A 14454-nucleotide genomic window follows, 5' to 3' on the forward strand; every position below is an offset into this window, starting at 1 on the left:
GCTGGGCTGCTTGAGGTTGGGGAAAGGGCAACTCTTATGTTCCTTCCTCCTTCAATGTATCTTTTCTTTATCATAGTAGAAGCAGGCACACACCTGGTTCATTATATCTTAACAGGCCAGCTTGGTGTGTGAATAACTGTTAATGTGGTGTATTTTAGGGGATAACTGAATAACCACCTTGATCTGAGTCTTAAACTACATAATCTCTTACCATAATAAATATGCATTAACATTTTATGGCTGCCAAGTTTGATTTGCCAATAGAGGGCTAAATTCATCTCCCTAACATGACTCTATATAGATGTTGCTTTGTAAAAAGAAAAAATGTAGAGAGTATCTATTGTAGTAATGATGGAAGGAAAACCTGTGACTCAGTGCATTTCACTCACAGTTCTCTGGCGTTGCTGCTAATGAGCTGAGAATTCTCATGTCTGAATCTGGAAAGGAGATTTGCAAGTTTGTGGTAATCCTTAAATTCCACTGTGATATGTTTAATCCCATCCCTGTACCCATACAGCTACTAACCCAGTGCAAAACTATCTCAGGTTTTACATATATAAATACTCAGTCAACTGAAAAAAGCAAGTCTCCTTTTTCTCTATCTTTTAAAAAGAAGATATGTGTGGTAATTTATAAGTAACTCTATAAATAGTAAATTACAGAGACAAAATTATGAAGATGATTTTAACTAGAATGATTCTACAAAGCAAAAACCCTATCTTGTCAAGTATGACTGCAGAAAAGGGATAGGAAAATATTTGAGTATTAGAAGAAAGAATTAAATAAAGTCCATCATCTACTGTTATTTCAAGCACCCAGGGTACATGGGGACTTCTCAGTCCTCTGTGGCTCATCTATCTCTTATTTCCCCAGGACCAGATATACACTTTTGGTCCTTTCCATTCTCTTAGCAGTGGAGAATACACAGAGCATACCTGAGCAGATGACACCTACATCTTCAGTATGCGTACAGATGTGACGTCCCCAGCCCTGAGAAGGGCACTTCCACACTTGATCCTCCTCTCCTGTGCATTTCAGCTCATTCAGCCAGATGGGTCCTGATCCCTCCCCAAACTGTGCACAGCACACGGCATTAAGGACCACTCCACAGCCCAGCTGTCTGCACACCACGTGGGCCTCCCTCAGGTCCCAGTTGTCATCACAGACAGTGCCCCAGGAATGCTGGTGAAGGATCTCCACTCTGCCTGCACAGCGACTGTCCCCATCCACCAGGCGGAGCTGTAGGGTCTCTGAGGAGAGAGAATCATGTCAATGGTTATATTTACAGAGAGTGAGTTTTCTTATCCCTCCCGCCAGTTAAGCATCCACTTTCAGAGTGCAGAACTTTCTGGGTAAGATATGGAGTCACTAAACTAGGGAAGTAACTCAGTCTCTATTACAAGTCAAAAAATAATTGCATTTAAAAAAACCATAAATGGAATTAAACTCAACATAATCCAGTTAGTGATGTGAGGTAGAAATTATTATGTAGTTCCTACAAGAGTTAATCCTGTTTTTGTTAGAGTTCTGCATGGGAACTGACAAAACAATTCCAGAAAGGCCAAGTTTTCTAGTTAAAAGTGTCTTTCTTGAATGATTTCTAAAAGTCTAAATGTAATGGGCCAGCATCTGTGTTGATTTTGTATAAAGCACACACACTCTTGTGTGCCAATGGCCTGAGATTTGGAAGGATGCATGTACAGGGGATAGAGTAAGGAACTGGAGTGAGACCATCAGAAGCCTTAGGTGACAGGCATGAATCCAGGAGAAATCATAACCATAATTTATGGTCATTAAGACTGAAAAATGAACGAACCATGGTTTGCCTAAAAACATTTCACTAATGACTCTAGGCTTCAGTGTTCAGATCGGATATATTATGTCAAAACTTGACCCACTTTAGGGAGATTTCATAACCTCCCCAAAAAGGTGATGCTCAGCTCCACTAGGAATCATAGAATGTTACTTCCCCCCCACCCCAAACAAATTGAATCTGTGCTTGGGCTTCCTTTAAGGAGTTTTAATTAATCAAAAATAGGAGTTTTTGGTGAAGAGGTAAATAACAAAAAAGAAGTGTCTTTGTTATGACTCTATGAGTGAAAAGTGCCGGGGTCCAGCCCTAGCAGGAGTCCATGGGTTCCACACCGGTAAATGGGGCGCGGGGAGACAGCGTTGGCGATGGATGGAGAATGAAAGACACAGACTCTAGTTCTGGTGCAATCAATCCCACTTTATTCTGGGGAAGGCTGGGTTTATATACATTTTTCTTCAGGCTATAATGGCAATCTTGTGGTTAATATTAAAGAAGTTTTCAAAGCATAGGCAGAAATTGTTTTTAACAAGGAACAGAAAATTATGAGAAAACAGTAACCTTACAGATTATCCTTACCTATTCACAATTGTTTTAAGAATATCTAACTACCTCAGTGAACTAATACAATATTTACTTCCTTAATATCTAAACTCTATGTGACCTAAGACTATTCTTAATATTCTCGTGGTTAAAACAATAGACAAGTAATCTCATGTGACTATCTCTACTAGGTCCATCTGGTTAATATCTGAATTGCTGAGTTAAGGGGTACAGTAGGGCAGCGGTCCCAATTGTAATTGTGCACCAACGTTTATTATAGGGGTGACATATTCTTTGTAGGAAGGAAGGAATGTTATGAAACCTTATTCTCTTACCTCACCACCACACATGAATAAAACCATCGTTAAAATTTAACCAGCCTGTTGGAGACAAAGGCAGATCTACAACTATTTTCTCCAGAGGCTTTCAGGGACTCATTGTACGGTTGCAAAATTATTTTTAATTTTGTTAGTGGTAAAGACCCATTGTTATTCAGATTGTAGGTAATATTTTCTGGAATTTTTGTTGTATTCCCTTCATCCCCTTAAGCAATCCGTTCAGACTGAAATGAGTAATATATTATCAGAGAAAACACCATGCTTCGGAGCAAAACATCCGGCAATTCCTTTTAGGATGAGCCTTTGCAATCATCCTCCAGAGGATCTTTGTCAAGCACTGGATGGAATTCCGGACGCCCCTGCAGAAAAGAGTTAGGGAATATAGGGAAACTATATTCTGAGAAGAGAAAGAGAGGAACTTTGGGAACTAATTAAGAAGTCGTGAGGAATCTAAATGACAGGGAGAAGCAGAAGGGCAGCCCAGAGAAATGTATAAAGCAGTTTAAAACTTGAACTCCAACTGTCTTGGTGAGGGACGCAACCTGCAAACATAAGGGAGGCTGGAGAGCTCAGACTACCCACGTGGTGTCAGTACACAGCAGTCTTACCTGTGGGAGAAACACATGGTTCTTACAAGCTATAGATCAAGTTCAGGGAATTGTTCTGAGAGGGACTTCTCCTGCACAAGGGAGCTTTAGGGAACAAATTCATCACAGTGTTCAGCAAGCTCTGAGCTCTCTTAAGAAGCCACCATTGTTAGAGACTAAACTGCCCTGGGGTTTAGATAATACAGAGTAATCACAATTTGAGGTTCCTCGGTCACCCACCAGAGTGACTGGGTGGATGAAATTAGTCTCAGACAGGGAGAGTGTCTGTCACTAACAAGCTGAGAGGTTTGAGTGGCAGGGAATGATCTGGAGGTCTCATTGCTAAGTGGTCCCAACCTTTGTGAAAAAGAGCAATTCCAGGCACATGTGATTGCACATAGGGACCAGGTCTGAGAGTTCAGAGAGAAGGTCTGGCAATTCACAGAATTCCCATGTTACCTCTCCTGGGTGGAACTCAGTGGTTTGATTGCTTACACCATTTTCCACAGACATTCCAGGGATTTACCATGACTGGGACATTTGGATTGTCTCCATGAACCACAACTAGAGGCCTTTGGAGCAAGTGTATGTCTACCAGTAGTTTGGTCCACAAACGCCAAAGGAAGAGTTGGTGAGATTTTGACTTTTGTTGTGCCTCCAGGTTTGCAAAGGAACTCCTCCAGTGTGATTGTGGCCTGTCTTGCAAACACTCCCTTAATCTCCTTGGCAGGAAATAAGTTGGGGCATGATGCAGTCAACGTATTGCTCCCAATCCCAGCCCAGTTTGTGGAATGAGAGAGGAACTACAATTGGTTTCTTTTGCTGCCTACTAACCTTCATATACCTGGTGATTCAAATGTTAGATGACCTGGAAAGAGTGATCTCCAAAGAAAATACTGCACCTGGGAGTAATTTTCATGACATTTAAAAAATTTTATATCTTATTATATTTTTGTATTCAATTATTTTAAAATTTTAAATGGATTTTTTCTTTTCTTTTCTTTTCTTTTCTCTTTTTCATCTCCCTGCTCCCCACCCTTTCCTTTTTATGGTGTTGGAGATTGAACCCAGGGCCTCAAGAGTGCCAGGGGAGCACTCCACCACTGAGTCACTCACTACCCCCCATTTTTCTTTTGTTTCTTTCTCCCTTTGCATTTTCCACCTGCAATCTTCGCTTTTGAATTAATTTTTCTTTCATTTATTTTTGACATTTTAGTTCATTCTATGTTTGCTCTTCCCCTTATCTATTGTTACTGTTATTTTAGTTGTTGTTGAGTGTAATTGATTTCTACAGCTGGTTTGTTTTTATGTTGTTACTGCTGCTGGTGATCAAGTCAAGAATCTCCAACATGTTGGTTGTGTGCTTTGACAATTGGTTACACATTCAGCAAGTTGAGAGAAGCTGCACCTTACTGTAACCATGACCTGGCCCTGCTCAAGCCTCCGTGGATGTTTCAACTTAATAAAAAGGGAAAAGTTCACAGTTGATGACCCAAGTGGGCATAATTCCTGCTCCTGGACATTCTCCAGTTTAGGAACACCAGAGAGAAATTATTTAATTGTGGAAAAAGTATCTTGGACTTCAGCACAGCTTGCTGCCATAACTCCTCAGACCAAACATTGAAGGAAATATTAGAAGAGTAAGCAAAGAGCAGTTGCCCTATAGACTATTTCTGCCACAACTTGCCTCAACTACCAAAAGAACCCCATTCATGTAAAACCTACAGAAAAAGAATGCCCCTAATGTTCTGATGCATGGAGTATCAAAACCCACAATTACCAGCGAAGGAAGTCACAGAGAAATGACCTACAAAGTCCACTAGGAATTACTGTCAACACTAAACAGGACACCTACATCCCAGGGCATATCATGAAGAGAAGAGTGCATACTAAGAAGTCCCTCATATTTTTGGCACTTTAATGAACTATAATATAATGAAACTGGAAATCAACAGCAAAAGAAACTACATAAAAACATACATATTGAACAATACACTTTTGAATGAACAATAAGTCATCGAAAATAAAAAAACTGAATTTAAAAAGTTTCTAGAATCAAATAAAAAATGGAAACACAAAATATCAGAACTTGTGGGATATAGTGAAAGCAGTATGAAAAGATAGTTTTTAACTCTAAATGAGTATATTAAAAAATAGATCTTAAATAAATAACCTAATATTCCACATCAAGGTCCTAGAAAAACAAGACCAAATGAAATCTAAATTGAATAGAAGGAAAGAAATAATAAATATCAGAACTGAAATACATGAGTAAAACACAAAAGGAACAATACAAAGGATCAATGAAACACTTTGTTCTTTCAAAAGATAAATAAAATTGGCATAACCTTAGAAAAATTAGCCAAAAGAAAGAGTAGGAAAATTCAAGCATATAAAATTAGAGATGGGAAAGTTGATTTTGAAACAGACAGCACTGACATTAAGATGATCCCTAGAAAATATTTTGAAAAGCAATGTTCCAAATAATTGTGAAATGTACAAGTAGACAAATTCCTAAACACAAACATCCTTACCAAAATTGAGTCATTATGATATAGAAAATCTAAATAGATCAATAAAAAGCAATGAGATTGAAAGAAAAATTTACTTCCCATCAATTCCCTAAGACCAGAATTAAAAATTGGGAAGACTGCTACTCATTGAGGTTGATAAGTAAGGGCATTCACCAACTAAACAACACAAGATACCCTAGAGACACAGAGTCTAAAACTTTGAACATAATATAAGAAATAATATGTCAGAGAAGCACCAGCTTGACTGGTAGTGGCTGCAGCCATGACTGCGGAGGGGAGTCTGAAACACAGGCAGAGAGAGAGGAAACCATGGTGGTTTAAAAAAAAAATTTAAAAATTGTCCTGGGGAAACCTGTGGAATAAAGAAGGAGGCTAATCTTAATGGACCCAGAGTCAGTGGGGGAAGTGGTTGAGTGAAAACCAAGAGAAATCACCCCAACCATGGGCAGGTATTTTGGTGGGAACTGAAGTCACTGGCATGTGGGGACCTTTTGTAAGTACTCTGAAGCAGTGAGCAGGGATGAAAGATCAGAACTCAAAAAGGAAGGTTGCCAAAGAACCCACAGGTTGCTATTATGATACCCAGAGTGTTCCTGAACTAGAGTGACTGAAATAAGTGGGAAGAAAATTGTGCCTGGAACATACCAGCTCCAGAAATCAAGGAGAGAAAGCTCTCTTTATTGCTGGTGCCCCATAAGAGCTATGGGAGCATTCTAATTACAGCCACACAGCAGCATCTGGACATCGGGGCTGTTACTCAGTAACTCATATTCACAGTGGTGAATGTGAAACTTATGGAAGTTTAGTCCATATACCCCCAAAGTGAAATTTTTTTGAGGTTCCTGAGAACCAGACATCCAGTAGAGACCAACATCTCCCCATCAACAGAGCATATGGATCAAATCTCAAATACCCACTGGCAGAGTTCAAAAGTTCAGCCAAGACTGAACCCCAACTACAGGAACTTCCAGTTTAGAACCATACCACACCCTTTAGTTATACACAGTTTATCAGCACTCCCAATCCATCCCACCCTACAATGGAAGATAGAAAGCTAAGATCTACTACACCCAGTATTGACTCCTAGCCACATGGTTGGCAGCTAGGTGAGGAACACAAGGACATTAGACTTAACAGCCTCCAGCCTTTGACCCAATGGTTGCAGAGCTGTAAAATAAATAGTTCTGATGAAAATCCATCCCTGCCAATAGTTATGAAAATCTCAGTGAAAAGAAGCCTTTAATTTCTCTTAAAAAATTTTAAATCTTTTTCTGTTACTCTCACTTTTTAAAAATGTTAACGTTTAAAAAATTTTGCATATATAATTTTATTTTTTTTTACTTTTTTCCATTCTTTGAGATGTGTATGCGTGTTGGTGTGCATATGTGTGTGTGTGTGTGTGTGTGTGTGTGTGAGGGTCCTGTGTGAATTGTTCAAAAATATATAAATATCCATATAATTTTACTGTCATTTTAATTGTTTTCTTCTTAACCTGTTTATTATCTAGCCTTGATTTGACTTAGCTGGGGTATAATTATACATATGCATGGGTTTGAGTTGTTTTGATCTGACATTTGTTTTTGTCCCTCTGATTGCTACTTCTTAACTCTCTTCACCCACTCATAGCCAAATATTCCTGTTCCCTCTTCCTCTCTTTTATTTTTTTATTATTTAATTTTTTATTCTTCCTTTTTTACAGGTGACATCTACTACCTATCACTGTTTACCTTTTTAAAATATTTCAAAATTTCCTTTGTTTTTCTACCCTATTTTCTCTTCATCTATGAAACTATAATCCCCCTATATAATATAACTATGTAATTTATTTAATTCTTACTCCATTCATGTTATTATTGTGATTATACAGTGAATGACACGGTTAACACCTTCCACTTAATGCCTAATCTATTGTTGCTACCAATGTTAAATGCTGAACCTGCCATTCTTTCATAGGTGGCCATTAGTGTTAATGGATGTCAGAGTAGACACCAGCCATTTATTTTAAGACTATACATCTATTGCTATCTTTAGTACTATTCCTGGCTCTCTCTTTCCTCTAAGTGGAGCTGGAAAGTAAAAGGGAAAATTCAAGTTCACAGAAAAGAGACTATAGGGCTGAGCAATAATCAAACCTCAGGAAAATAACAGCAAATCTCATCCCTCACACACTACAGTTCAATCTAAGCTTCCATGATACTTTAACAAATACAATTGGGTAAACAAAAATTCCAAAATAATAACTAGTTCCCAAGAAGGAACAATTAGAAGGTGACCTCAGGTCCCAGACATCTACTCATATATCAAAAATAGAGAGAAGTCCCAAAACAAAAAGGTATATATATATGAAAGGACATGCATATAAAAGAATAAAGGGAATACATGTCTATTGATGCACCAGTCTAAAACCACTGAAAACATGAAGAAACAGGCAAATAAATCTCTCCCCAAAATTCACAGTGCCCCCCCACAAATGATGTCACAGACAAGGAAGTAGATGAAATTCCGAAAACAACTATAAAATCTGATTATTAAAATGTTCAGTGAACTAAAAGAAGACCTAAGGGATGAATTAAGAGCATAAATACAGGAGATCAAAGACCATTTTAATAAAGAAATAGAGATATTGAAAATAAAACAATCAGAACTCTCGGAAATGAAATGAATCAAATAAAAAAAATACTTGAAAATATCACCAACAGATTACATTGCACAGACAATGGAACTTCATATCTGGAAGACAGCACTTCAGGCCTTGAAGATGGAGTATATGAACTTAAATATTCAGTGTGCAATAAATAAAAAAGACTATCATCTGAATATACAAGAACCATGGGACAGCATTAAGAGAACAAACCTGAAAGTCACTGAGATAGAAGAGAGCATGGAGATAGAGACTAGAGGCATTCAAAATATTTTCAACAAGGGAGTGGCAGAAAAATTTTCCCATACTGGAAATGAAGTAGACATCCACATACAGAAGACATATAGGACCCCAAATACACAAGTTCATAACAGAACCTCTCCAAAATACATCACAATTAAAATGTCTAAACATAGAAAATAAGGAAAGAATATTAAATGCTGCAATAGAAAAGCCAGATCTCATTTAGAGACAAACCAACAAGGCTCACTTCTGAATTCTCAACTGAAACCCTAAAACAGAGGAGAGGCTGGAATGAGATATTTCAAGCTCTAAAAGAAAACAATTGCCAGCCATGATTGCTATATTTAGCAAATCTCACTTTCAAAATCAATTGGGATATAACAACTTTCCATGACAAGAATAAACTAGAATTCATGACCAATAAGGCAGCACTAAAAAGAATTCTCAAAGGGAAACTGCACACAGAGGAACCCCAAAACAAACCCAAAAGCTCCCAAAAGAATCTCAAGAAAAGCAACCAACTAACTGAAAATCAAGACAGATTTAAATATAGTAAACAAATCTAAATGGCATGAAACTACAAACACATATTCATAATAACACTGAATATAAATGGTTTCTACTCCCCAATTAAAATATAGAAATTAGATGAATGGATTAAAAAACATGGTCCACATATATGCTGTTCACAAGAGATTCATCATAGGCAAAGACACCGACAAGCTGAGGTAAAATGATGGAAGATATTTCTTATAAATGGAGTCCAATACCAAGCAGAAATAATTATTCTCATATTTGACAGAGCAGATTCAAGCAAAAATTAATCAAAAGAGACAAAGAAAGAGAGAGCAAGAAAACATAGATACCACATAAACACATGGAGATTGAACAATACTCTTTTAAATGAAGAATGGATCAAGGAAAACTGAGAGAAGATACCAATAAATTTTTGGAAACATACAGGTATTAAAGAAATGAAAATCTGGGGAACAGTATGAAAGTAGTTCTTAGAGGAAAATTTATAGCATTGTAAACCTGCATTAAAAAAAAAAGCAGCTTAAATAAATAAGCTTATATTCTACCTTAAAGCCTTAGAAAATGAAGACCAAAGTAATTCACAAATCAGTACAAGTGAGGAAATGATTAAGATCAGAGTTGAAATTGATGAAATTGAGAATAAAAAATAATACATAGAATCAGTGCAATGAAGAGTTGGTTCATCAAAAAGATAAATGAGAGTGATAAATACTTAGCCAAACTAACAAAAAGAAAGAGAAAGGAGACTCAAATAAACAAAATTATAAATGAACAAGGACATATCACCATAGACACTTCTGAAATCCAGAAGATCATTAGAAACTATTTTGAAAATTTATATTCCAATAAATTGGAAAATCTAGAAGATATGATTAAATTTCTAAATATATATGAGCTGCCCAAATTGAGCCAGGAAGATAGAGAAAAACTGAAAAGAACAATAGAAGGCAATGAAATTGACACAAAAATCTAAAAATCTTCCAACAGAGAAAAGCCCAGAATCAGATGGCTTCTCAGTTGAGTTCACCTGAACTTTAAAGAAGAATTAACTCCAGGATTTCTTAAATTATTTCATGAAATTGAAAGGGGGCAACCTTCCTATTCTATGAAGGCATTATAACCCTGATACCAAAACCAGACAAAGACATATCAAGGAAAGAAAAATACAGACCAATATACCTGAAGAACATAGATGCAAAAATTTTTTAAATACTAGCAAATCACATTCAAAAGCACATGAAGAACATAATACACTGTGGTTGAGTGGCTTTCATCCCAGGAATGCGAGATTGTTTCAACATACATGAATCAATAAATATAATTCACCACTTAAACATATTAATGACAGCAATCACATGATCATCACATTAGATACAAAAAAGGCCATTGATAAAATCCAGTACACATTCATGTTAAGAACACTGGAGAAGATAGGGATCAAAATAACTTACTTCAACATTGTAAAGTTGTAAATGACAAACCCAAAGTCAATTTTATACTGAATGGAGAAATACTGAAAACATTTTCTCTTTATAAATTTGGGGAAAAGACAAGAATGTCTACTCTCACCATGTCTATTCAATATCATTCTTGAATTCTAACCAGAATACTCAGGCAAGTGAAGAAATTAAAGAGATACAAACAGGAAAAGAAGAAATCAGACAGGCATTATCCTTTATCTAGAAGACACAAAAGAATTCCACCAGAAGACTTCTAAAACAAATAAATGAATTCAGCAATGTAGCAGGATACATGATCAACGTATTTTTTCTATACTTCAAAAGTGATTCTTCAGAGAAAAAAATAAACAGGAAAACCATTCATTCACAATAACCTAAAAAGACATACTTGAGATTCAATATAGCCAAGGAAGTGAAAGAACTCTACTATGAAAGTTAAGGAACACTGAAGAAATAAATTTAAGAAGACCTTAGAAGATAGACCTCCTATGGGGCAGAATTAATATTGCCAAAATGGCCATACTAGCAAAAATGATACACACATTACATGCAATCCTCTTCAAAATACGAATGACATTCTTCACAGAACTAGGGAAAAAGTTCTAAAATTAATTTGGAAAAACGAGAGACCCACAATAACCAAAGCAATTCTGAACAAGAAGAATGATGCTGAAGACATCACATTACCTGATCTCAAATTATACTACAGAGCTACGGTAACAAAAATAAAAAAGGTATTGGAATAAAAATAGACGAGAAGACCAAGGGAAGAGAATAGAATACTCACAGAAAAACCCACATACTTATAGTCGTCTCATACTGGACAAAGGTGTCAAGAATATATGTTGAAGAAAAGATAGACTTCTTAAAAAATGGTGCTAAAACTGAATATTCATATGTAGAAGAATTACTCTACACAAAAATCAAATAAAAATGGATCAAAAATTTAGGAATTAGAGTAGGAAACTTAGCAACTGATAGAAGAAAACATAGATCAATACTTCATCATATTGGTGCAGGCATCAACTTCCTTAGTAAAACCCCTAAAGCTTAAGAAATAAAATAAATAATTAATAATTAAATTAATCAAATTTAAAAAAAAAAAACTTCTGTACAGCTAATGAAATGATAAAGAAAGGGAAGAAAAAGATTATGAAATGGGAAAAAATCTTTACTGGCTATTCCTCTGACAGGGGTTAATATCCACAATATATAAAGAACTAAAAAACTCAACACCATAAAACCAAGTAACCCAATCAATAAATGGGCAAAAGAACTAAACACATTTCTCAAAAGAAGAAATACAGATGGCCAAAAAATATACGAAAAAACGTTCAACATTTCTAGCATGCAGAAAAATGCAAATCAAACCACAGTAAGATTTAATCTCCCTCAAGCCAGAATGGCGATCATAAAGAACACATAATAATAAACACTGGAGAGGATGTGGGGGAAAAGCTACACTTGCACATTGTTGGTAGGACTGCCAACTAGTACAACTATTCTGGAAAGCAGTATGGAGATTCCTTGAAAAAAATTAGGAATGCAACGACCATATGACCCAGCAATCCCACTCCTAAGTATTTATGTAAAAGAACTCAAAAAAGCATACTGTAGCTACAGTCACGTCAATGTTTACAGCAGCACAATTCACAATAACCAAATTTTGGAATCAGCCCAGAAGCCCACAGAATAGATGAATGGATTAATAAAATGTGGTATATGTACACAATGGAGTTTTACTCAGCCATAAATAAAGAAGAATGAAATTATGGTATTTTCCAGTAAATGGATGGAAATGGAGAACTTCATGCTACATAAAACAAGCTATACTCAGAAAGTCAGGGGATGAATGTTTTCTCTATATGTGGAAGCTACAGCAAAATAAGAAAGAAATGGGATTTGGACATTAAAACAACAAGGAAAGGATGAGTTGGTTAGAAGGAGGAGATAAAGAGGGAGGGGGAAGGGATGAGAAAGGGAAACAAGTGCAGAATTCATTTAACAAAATCATGTTATGTGCGTGTATAAATATACCACAGGGAATTTCACCTTTCTGTGTGTTTGGAAAGCACCAATCAAGGATGATTGAAGGATGAGCAAGGGGAGGATCAGTGGAGTGCAGCAAGAATGGGGGAGAGATAGAGTTATAAAGTGGGGCTGAAATGGAGTTAATCAAACTTCATGCCTGCATGATTTTGTCAGGATGACCCCAGCTACTATGCATAACTAAATGCTCTAATATATACATAAACTACAATCAACTTGGCCTCATTTCAGGGATAGAATGTAGTTTAATATATGCAAATCACTAAATGTAGTACAACTTATAAATAGAATCAAGAAAAAAATTATACACTTAAATAAATACAGAAAAAATCTTTTATAAATTTCCAGATTCATGTGTAAACTAGGAATATAAGGATCATATCAATATAATAAAGGTGATATATGACAAACCCATTGCCAATATCATATAGAATTGGAAAAAATTGAAAGAATTCCCTATTAAATCAGGAAGAAGTCAAGGGTGTCCACTTTCACCACTCTTATTCTATAGGGTACTAGAAATTCTATCCAGAATAATCAAGCAAAAGAAAGAAGTAAAAGGAGCACAAATAGGACAGGAGGAAAGCAAATCACCCCTGTTTGCAGATGATATGGTTTCATACCTAGAAAAGGTAGCCTTCTTAAAAAGTGGTGCTGGAAAACTGAATATCCATATGTACAATTTCTCTCTGCATAAAAATCAAATCAAAGTGGATCAAAAATTTAGGAATTATATCACTGTGACCATTCTGTGGTCACAGTGGCACAGGTCTTTAATCTCAGGTACTTGGGAGACTGAGGCAGGAGGATCACAACTTCAAGACCACTGTGGGAAAATTAGTGAGATTCATCTCAAAATAAAAAATAAAAAGGGTTGTGGATGTAGCTCAGTAGTCAAGTGCCCCTGAGTTCAATACCCAAAACCAAAAAAAGAAAATGAAAAAAGAAAGGCGTAAAGATTCAACCAAGAGTCTTTTAGATATAAACAAATTCAGTAAGTAACAGGACACAAAATCAACATATAAAAATCAGTTGCTTTTTATTTATGCCAATAATGAACTTGCTGAGAAAGAAATAAGGAAAACAACGTAATTAATAATAAAATTAAAAAATACCTAGAAATAAAAAACCAAGCAGGTAAAGGACCTCTACAACGCAAATTATAAAATGCTGAAGAAAGCAATCTGAGAATACACTAGAGGATGGAAAGACCTCATCTTCATGGATTGGCAAAAGTAATATTGTTGAAATGACCATACTACCAAAAGCAATCTACAGATTCAGGGTAATTCCCTTCAAAATATCAATACATTCCTTTTTCCCCATACTTTTATTGGTATGTTATAGTTCTACATATTAATGGGATTAGTTGTTTATATTTGTATATGCACAAAATTTAACAACATAATTTGATGAATATCACTCTCCAGCATTTCTTCTCTACCTCCCTCCCTTCCTTTCTTGGTCCATTTCCTTTACTGATCTCCCTTTGATTCTTAGGAGATCCACCTCCACCTTTGTTTTCCTTTTTTGTCTCTAACTTTTGAGATAAAATATATGAGCCTTAACCTTCTGAGTTTCACTTCTTCACTTAACATGACAGATTGATGTATTATTTACAGAACTATAAAAAACATTCTAAAATTCATACAGAAGCACAATTGTCCCCAAATAGCCAAGTTAGTTCTGAGCAAAAAGGTAATGCTGCAAGC

The 14454-nt window shown here is 36.0% G+C and overlaps 1 pseudogene; it reads right to left on the minus strand.

Moving 5' to 3' along the window:
- The window catches only part of LOC124982756 (antigen WC1.1-like), a 181071-nt pseudogene that overhangs the window by 77725 nt on the left and 88892 nt on the right, over window positions 1-14454 (minus strand).

The sequence above is a fragment of the Sciurus carolinensis genome, chromosome 4 (genome assembly GCF_902686445.1).
Source record: "Sciurus carolinensis chromosome 4, mSciCar1.2, whole genome shotgun sequence".
NCBI lineage: Eukaryota > Metazoa > Chordata > Mammalia > Rodentia > Sciuridae > Sciurus > Sciurus carolinensis.